Source organism: Stylophora pistillata, chromosome 3 (genome assembly GCF_964205215.1).
Source record: "Stylophora pistillata chromosome 3, jaStyPist1.2, whole genome shotgun sequence".
Taxonomy (NCBI): domain Eukaryota; kingdom Metazoa; phylum Cnidaria; class Anthozoa; order Scleractinia; family Pocilloporidae; genus Stylophora; species Stylophora pistillata.
In genome coordinates, this window is record NC_142521.1 from 35,950,965 (window position 1) to 35,959,842 (window position 8,878).

At 39.2% G+C, this 8,878-nt stretch overlaps 1 pseudogene across 1 annotated transcript in view; it reads left to right on the plus strand.

Annotated features, from left to right (window-relative positions):
* The window catches only part of LOC148735858 (NLR family CARD domain-containing protein 4-like), a 38,010-nt pseudogene extending 29,198 nt beyond the window's left edge, over nucleotides 1-8,812 (plus strand). Inside the window, exons 9-10 of the transcript XR_015998223.1 lie at nucleotides 2,002-5,004; nucleotides 7,604-8,812. The product of XR_015998223.1 is annotated as an NLR family CARD domain-containing protein 4-like (transcript). The remainder of the gene's footprint in view (nucleotides 1-2,001; nucleotides 5,005-7,603) is intronic.
* The last annotated feature ends 66 nt before the right edge of the window (nucleotides 8,813-8,878 follow it).

Genomic DNA, 8,878 nt, shown 5'->3' on the forward strand with positions numbered 1-8,878 from the left:
CGTTACTAGCTGGTCTTGTGTGCTGTTTAGTTTTGTTTTAAATGAATTTGCCTCAACTGAATCACCAAAGCCTCTACCTAAACTGAATTAAAAACATGATTAATGATTTATCATCATGTGCTGATCAATGAGAACAGCTCTTGGATCAGAAATATTACATGTTTGTCAGCAATTTTCACTTGCTTTGTTAATAGATGTTCTGCTGAGTTAGCAAAAGCTGACAAATTAAATAATGACGTTTACCTCAATTCAACATACAGGAGCTCTAAGTTATCCGTGCGGGTTATTATCCGTGTGGGTTACTCTCGGTGCGGGTTATTATCCGTGCGGGCTATTAACCGTGCGGGTTCTTATCCGTGCGGGTTATTGTCCGTGCGAGTTATTGTCCGTGCGGGTTATTATCCTTGCGGGTTATTATCCGTGCGAATTATTATCCGTGCGGGTTATTATCCTTGCGGGTTATTATCCGTGCGGGTTATTATCCGTGCGGGTTATTATCCGTGCGGGTTAATATCCGTGCGGGTTATTATCTGTGTGGGTTTTGAATCTGCTCAAGATTGATGGTGGAATGCTTTTAAACTTTTTGAAAAATTTTGTCCCCCGGGAAAGAAGACCTCTGACCCCCATAATTCAACTGTAGAATGATGTAGACATTTACATGTATAATCTCCAGCGTTGTAAGCTCCCCTGCTGCACCCACGTGATATAAACCACACACCATCCACATTTGTCTGTGCAGTCACACTAAGGGCAAACTCTCAAAAGGTGAGTTTTAGAAACTCTTTACGGTGGCTATTTTATGTTATCAACTGAGTTGATGAAACCAAATTATCATTGATGACATAAAGACAGTAAAGTGCTATATTACTTACATCACTTGAGCCACTGTCATTGTCTACAAATTCACAGTATGTCCGTTAAGACTTCCAAGAGTAGTTATTTTGGCCCAATTACAGCATGGTGCTTCTCCTTAGTGAACGGAAAATGTTGAATTTCTTGGCAGAGGTAGAAGGGATTAAACGCATGGCACCAATTCCTCACTTACGTAGATTTGCATTTGTAGAAATCTTCCACCCACATTTGTTTGAGCAAATAGCTTAGCAAGCAAGGTTAGGACACAGTTTTAGAATCATGGTGGTTTGAACTAAATGTAGTGCCATGTTCTTTTCCTAACCTCATGAGGCTGTCTAACTGCTGTCTGTTTGGTTTTCTGTTCTTGAAGATGATTCAACTGACAGACAACTTTCAGCACCGAGTAAAGACGTTCCGGTACAGCCATCCTCTTCTAGTGCCCAGTCTTCCCATCAGTCACAGGCCTTGTCTGACAAAAAATTAATAGCAGGTATATATTTGAATGAAGAGTCTTTTAGCCCAATTATAGCATAGGCTGCAGTTTTCTAAGTTTTAACAGACTGGAGTTAAAATTCAGCATTTAAAAATGTTGAATTTTATAACTTTTAGAATCTGCATTCAGCTTCTGAGTTTCAGACAGGAGGCTTCAAGGATTGCGCAATCTCTAGAAGATTTAAGGGTTTCCCTAATTTGTTTTTCTAAAAATAAAGTTGTACCGTAAATTCTTTCAGTTCTCACACATCAAAACAGTGTTTTCCTTATTAGATTTTGCATTGGTTCAGTCTTGCGTACCGGAACAGTAGGCTCACCATAGGACATTACCCGCCGCTGTTCATGAAATGAGCTCACACTCCTCATTTTCACAGGAGGATCAAAGACCGCGGGGGGGGGGGGTAGGTGAGATAATGCTCAGGTAGAGGGGGGACCGTAATGCCCAGTTAAAGGGAAATATAGAATTATATGACTAACGACAATATGATTCATTCTATTTACTCCCGGATTTGAAGAGTAAGTTTTACTGAAGTTACAAATTAGAGTTGATAAAAATGCAGCCTCTAAACTGATGAAAAACTCTAGTCTAGAAATGATTATGTTCTCTTCAATTTGAGAGTTACCAAAAATTTGGGAAGCTGTTTTTTTTGTCTACAGATTCCTCTGCGATGCAATCTTTGGAATGGTGCCAGAATCAGCTGCGAAAGTTTTACAGCACCATGTGTCAAGTGAAAATAACACCATGGGACCCAGACAACACGGTACACATTAATGACATATACATACAGTTGACGTTATTACAAGATCACAGAAAACCTGACGGGACAACGAAAAAAAGGGTGGGAGACATCAGTGAAGTATTTGAAGGTGACGAACATCATCCCATCCGTAGACGAATTCTAGTGTATGGAAGACCTGGAATAGGAAAGTCTACTTTCAGTCAAAAATTAGCTGTAGATTGGGCAGATGGCAAAAAGGAGATCCTCAGAAAGTTTTCTCTTTTACTGTTAATCAAGTTGCGAGACGTTTGTGATATTCCGGACCTCTGTACTATGTTGAAAACCGCTGAACTGTTGTCTGCTGATGACCCGAAGGCAGTTAATGACTTGTATGAATATGTTCGTCAGAACCAGGAGAAAGTGCTGCTTATATTGGACGGATATGACGAGTACAGCGGTGGAAAGTCATCCCCAGTTCACCAGATTTGGAGAGGCAGTCAGCTGAGAGACTGTTGTGTAATGATCACAACGCGGCCAGTGAAAGAGGATGAGCTTAGAGTGCCAAGTCATGCTCAGTTTGAAATCAACGGGCTCGATAGCAGGGAACAAAAGAAACAGTTTGCAAGAAAGATTCTTGCTGATGAGGAGGACGTTGAAGGGTTACTTGAGTACCTGAAGAAGCTGGACCTCGAGGAGATGGCAGAAATACCGCTTTTGTTGTTGATGTTGTGTCTTCTCTGGAAAGAGAACAAGCATCAGTTACCCACGTCTCGTGCGCACATTTACGTACAATTTATTCAGACTCTCTTGGATCACGTGGCTACAAAAGATGCAGACAACGTCGCAACACGTAAAAGCATAGATGAATATCAAGAGGAACTTTACAAAATAGGAAAACTTGCATATGATGCTCTTTTGGAGGACCGTCTTCATTTTGACTTCAGCAAATGTGGGCATGGTGATCTCTTCCAGAAGCTAATAGATGTGGGTTTTTTCCAAGTTTCCAAACGTTCCGCTTTGAACCGTGAGAAGATCGTTTATTTTCTTCATAAGTCTGTCCAGGAGTTTCTCGCCGCCTGGTTCATTGTTGAAGAACTGACGGTGAAGAAGAATGAAACTGTCACCTGCCTGTCAGGAATGGATACGTTTAAGAAATCAAGGAAGATGGCTGAAGTGCTAAAATTCGCATGTGAGTTGTCATTAAAAGCTGCCGGGATTCTTTTTGATCATCTACATGACGTTGGAGAGAAAGAGGGTCTCACAAATTACCAGTTCACCAAGACACCGTCTGAACATGATTTTTCTGGCGAACAACGACAGTTTATTGTACTCTGTGTCGATTGTTTGTTTTTGTGTCCAGCCTCAGACAGAACAGCCGTGTATTCTGCATTTCTCTCATGTGTTAACCATGTTGTGATACTTGAGGGAAAAAACACGTCTACTGCTGCTGTAGAACACTTCTTCAAATCTGTCAGCAGTTTCCCAAACTATTTATTTTTTTTAAAGCGGTGGCTGATTAAACATTTTCCCGATGATGTTCTATCAATAATGTTAGACTTGAACGCGGTTGTTTTAACGTATTCTGGAGAAAGTAAAGATGTAGAGAAGTACGCAGATATACTCGGTAGGAACTCTTTCCTCAAAAAATCCGGGGGGAGAAACTTTGTCTATCTAAATGACATAACAAGTGAGGTTTTTCATTCTGAATTGTTTCCTGAACTGAAATCAGCGCCGGTTTCCTCTTCTCAGCCACCTCTGAATAATTTAGTAAATAACGAAAACAACAACATTGATGTACCTTTGACTGAGAACCACTGTTTGTCACTGGTGAGAGTGGTTCACATTTGGGTTTACACAGTTAAGGAAGCTGCTCTGTTGAAGAACGTGTTGCCTTTAGTAACAGCTCCTCGAGAAATTAAAATTAGAATATGGAGACTGTTGGAGGAGGAGGAGGAGAAGGAGGAAGCCTTTCAATTGATTGAGAGCGCGATTAACGGAATTAATTTTACTGACAATCTCCACACATTAGACGTTAACGACCGATATACAGCAGCAAAGTATAAAGCTGTATCACTCACTGCAGCATTCTCCAAATTTGCGTGAGCTCAACCTGTCCCTCATCCCTTTACGCAGAGGTGTGAGTCATTTGGCTGAGAATCTTGATCACGTGCCACAGTTAACGAAATTAGTGTTGAAGAGTGTACAAATGGGAGAAAAGGAATGTGCGGCACTGGCTGCCTCATTAAAGTACTTAAACAAGTTAGAAGAACTGAATATACGCGACAATGCCCTGGGTCACGGGATTATTGAACTGGCCAAGAACTTGAACAATGTACCCAATTTGACTAAGCTGGGCCTGAAGAATACAAATATGGGTGAAGATGAAGCATCAGCACTGGCTGCCTCATTAAAGTACTTAAACAAGTTAGAAAAACTGAATATACGCGACAATGCCCTGGGTCACGAGATTATTGAACTGGCCAAGAACCTGAACAATGTACCCAATCTGACTAAGCTGGACCTGAGCAATACAAATATGGGTGAAGATGAAGCATCAGCACTGGCTGCCTCATTGATGTACTTAAACAAGTTAGAAGAACTGAAAATAGACGACAATGCCCTGGGTCACGGGATTATTGAACTGGCCAAGAGCCTGAACAATGTACCCAATCTGACTGACCTGGGCCTGAAGAAAACAAATATGGGTGAAGATGAAGCATCAGCACTGGCCCATGCTCTAAAGTATGTACCAGTGCTAGAATTTCTTCATCTAGATTCCAATCCACTTGGCCGCGGGGTCAGGGATCTGGTCCAACATCTCAGCAGTGTTCCTGAGCTGCTGATGGTGTTCCTTCACGGTGTTCAGATGACAAGGACAGAATGTGAAGAGTTGTATACAGCACTACATGAGAGAAACACTGAGGTGAACACCGATTACCATGTAAGTGCCTTTTTGTTGTTTCACTCAGTTATTATGCACCTAATTTTTGTTTAGATGCTCTTCAGCAGAGCACTTGATAATGTTTCCAATAACTTGCTTTGAACTCAATTAATCAGATTATTTTTAGTGAGAAAGAATACAGTCTTCAGGAACAGTCACTGTTTTCAGAATTTTCTTTTTCTATTTTGCGACGTTAGGAGCCGATGTTGTAGATGGAGACCGTAACAAACCCACGTTAAGTACTTTTATGGCTCATGCGTAGCTTGTTCAAAGATGATTTGAAGAAAAACATTACGAAGATTAAATTTAGGGACTTCCAAATGACTTGATATCTCCTGATTACACAATAATTGAAAACTTTGGGAGTTCATTCGATTGACCTTTGCTTTGCTTGTGTAGTTACGCCTTACTTGAGAGAGAAAAAAATAGACGAGTTGTGAGAATATTTGTCTGACCAAACTCCTCGGATCAATTTTGAATTTTGAAATTGTTCGGCTTCTGTTATTATTGAGGGATGCTGTTATTTGGGTTTGATTATTTAACGAGAAAGGATTGTTCAACCCATACGTGCTTTGAATTCGATGAAGTTGTTCCCTACATTCTATGCGGGCATTTATTCGCTTTTGCTATCAGTGAGCGTGAACCCCAAAAAATATAAATGAGCAAAGAAACGGGATTTTTTCCTTTTTTAAAATCCGAATTGGTTTTTTTAAGTGAAAGTCGCGTTGATTCTATTGTCATATCTTCACGTCTTAAAGGTTTGTGCCGATGATAGGAAATAATTCAACAAAAGTTGAAGGTGTAATAATTGTCTTCTTTAACAAAACTGGCACGGTGTTATAGTTTACTGGGACTTGAATGGTTTCCTTATACTTATTTATCAGTTGGATTCTTTTCTTCTTTGGATTATTTGCTCGTGTTGAGTAATTCTGTCAGTTGCTCGTAGAGCCTCCTAGTCTCCTAGGTCTCCATGATAACACTATTTTGTTTTGAAAAATCAAAGACAAACATTGCAAGTAATGAATTTTTCTTGAGTGAATCTCGTAAGTCTCTGTCTCAACCTGGTCTTGCAATCGTCCATTAAATAATCCTGAGCAATGATATTTTTTAACCTCAGTTTGGCAGACAGTAAAACGGATTCTGTGTACACCTCACGCTGCTTTCCATGTTTCCGTTGCATCGTTGCTTGTTTGGATATGGTTTGCGGAAAAGTATTTTCGAAACTGAATGAAGAAAGAAACAAATTTAGCTTTCAAGACTTGAATACTACATATTTTCTGTCAGTAGTGTCCAGTATAGTACATGAAGTTGTCCTAATGGAACGAGGCTTGGTGAGATTTTTTGATAAACTTTGTGAGTTCCTTTGATTGGCCTTTCTTTTTGAGGTAATATTGAAAGAGAAATCTTCTGTAGTTACGCCTTACATAGGGAAACAAGGAAAGAGGAATTGTGAGAATTTTTCACTGACAAAATTTCTTTGTGTAATCAGGAGTTTAATTTTTGAGATTTTTAGGCTTGTGTTGTTTTTGTGGGATGTGTTTATTTGGGTTTTTATTTGAGAACCCCGCCAATAAACAACTAAAAAGCAAAACAAATCATTTTAAAAGGCGCGGCCCGGGACACGCGACCATTAGTCAAACTCGGCACTGTGTTATTATTTGCTCGTTCTTCAATGGTTTCCTTATTCTTATTTGTCAGTTGGATTCTTTTCTCTTTTGGCTACTCTGCTCATGTTTTGTAACTCTGTCAGAAATCAGGGCCTATCGGTCTCCTGCGTCGAATAAGCTCATTTTTGAAGAAAAATTAAAGAACAACATTGTTGATAATGAAGTTGTTAAACTTACTATCGTAGGTTTGTTTCTGCTTGGTCTCCCGTAAATCCTAACAAAATATTAAGTGTTATACTTCAATTTACCACACGCCGTGGAGTTGATTCTGTGTACACTTTACGCTGCTTCCAATGTTTCTGTGACATCGCCGAACGTAAACAACATTTTGATGGGAAACTCTTACTACCATCAGTAGAATAAAAGATGTGGAGTAAAACCCGTCGCGTGTAAGCGTGAAAGGTTAAAAAATTATTTTTTTTTTATTTTTCTTCGGGTAAGGAATGATAGCCAATACTTTGTATGCGGATTTATATCAATTTGAGAAGATGTTAGACAGTTTTCTTTCTTTTTGAAAATATATTATTTAATTTAATCATCTGTTTGTCTGTTAAGTATCGCCTTATTTTAATCGCCAGGGACCATTGTTGTTTGTTATTTATATCTGAGAACTTTTCCCCTGTTGTGAAATAAAGTTTTAGTCGCTTGTAGCTATTTGAATTCAAAAGTGAATATCCTCTTTCACTGCTCCCTTGTTGGAAAAATATATTTGAATGCGTCGAATAATTAGCTTGTGTGTGAAAAAGTAAGTTGAGTGTTACACATAGTTAATGAAACAGGTGTTTTTTACCACAGCGGTGGAAAGGTCGCATTCCGATATACGCGGGGGAAAGCAAGGTGTTTTGAAAATTTATCTTGCATGAAAATGCAAGTTGAGTGTTACACATTATTGGTGCTGTGGTTGATATTGTTGCCCTTTATTCTTGTGATAGGAGAAGGAATATACAGGGGAGAGGTTCATCCACCGACTTCGTACAAAAGCTGAGCTGAAAAGATACGGAAGAAGATTCAGAGACGAGCCAGATGATGATGATGAGGATGAGGATGATGAGGATAATGATGACGTTGACGGTAATGAGCAGAAGGAGGAGGATAACGATGATGATGATGATGATGATGATGACTATGACAAGAACTATGATAACGATGATGATGACGATGATGATGATGATGATGACTTTGACAAGAACTATGATGATGATGAACAGTAGGAGGAAGATAATGATGACGACGATGGTGATGATAATCATGTTGAGTGAGCGCTTGGAAAAAAAGGTTTCCATGGCAACTGATTTGGCGAGTAATGAGCAGAGTAGTAATTTAGAATAACGTGGCTGTTCTTAAGTCGTGTGTCGTGGCAGCGAGCTAACAAAGATTTAATCTGAGAGACAAGCAAATCAATATAATATAATTTGGTCACTCTTTTGTCTGATTGGCTTTTTAACTGTTTAACTTAACTGTGAGTTTTTTCAGGTCAATCAAAACGCAAAAAGAATATCTTAGTTCATTAGTTTGAAAAACGGAGCATTGATCCTAGAAAGAAAATCGCGTAGAGTAGTCTGTACTAGACTATCCCTTTTTGTAGACGGTCTAAATGGGGGAAGCTGAAACATTGGAGAGAGCTACCTCTCCTTCTCAGACTCCATTTTCATTCTTGCAATATTTTGGTGTTCTTCAACAACTGATACCCTGACACAAGCTTTATCGCCAGCTGACAAAAATGATTTTTCTTCACAAGAAAAGCAGACTTTAAGAGAAAAGAGCGGAAGAATTTTTTTTTTGAGCTTAGATCACTTCACAGGCAGCGTTGTGCAGTCAAGTGGGCTCTTTTTTATTCCTTACATTGTTGATGCTTGAAACTAAAAATTGTTGCAAAATCGTTCGAGATCAGAAGAGTGAAAGTCGTTACACAGTGTTACAGGCGTAAATGCTTGTTTTAGCAAGTAGCAATTTAGCTTGGCTTATTTTGATAAATGTTTTGACCAGTGTACTCTTACTTTTTGTTCATTTATTAAAAAACATTGCCTTAATTGCCAAAGAAGGTTCAGCTGATATGAGAGTGTTTGACAAAGACAATGGATACGACCTTTATCCTTGTTGCTCGGACCCTAAATCACATTTATTAAAATTATTTCTTGAAATTTTTATACAGCTGAATGCATCGCGCGTTGAGGAATATTTGTGCCCAGATTTTGAATTCAAGAGAC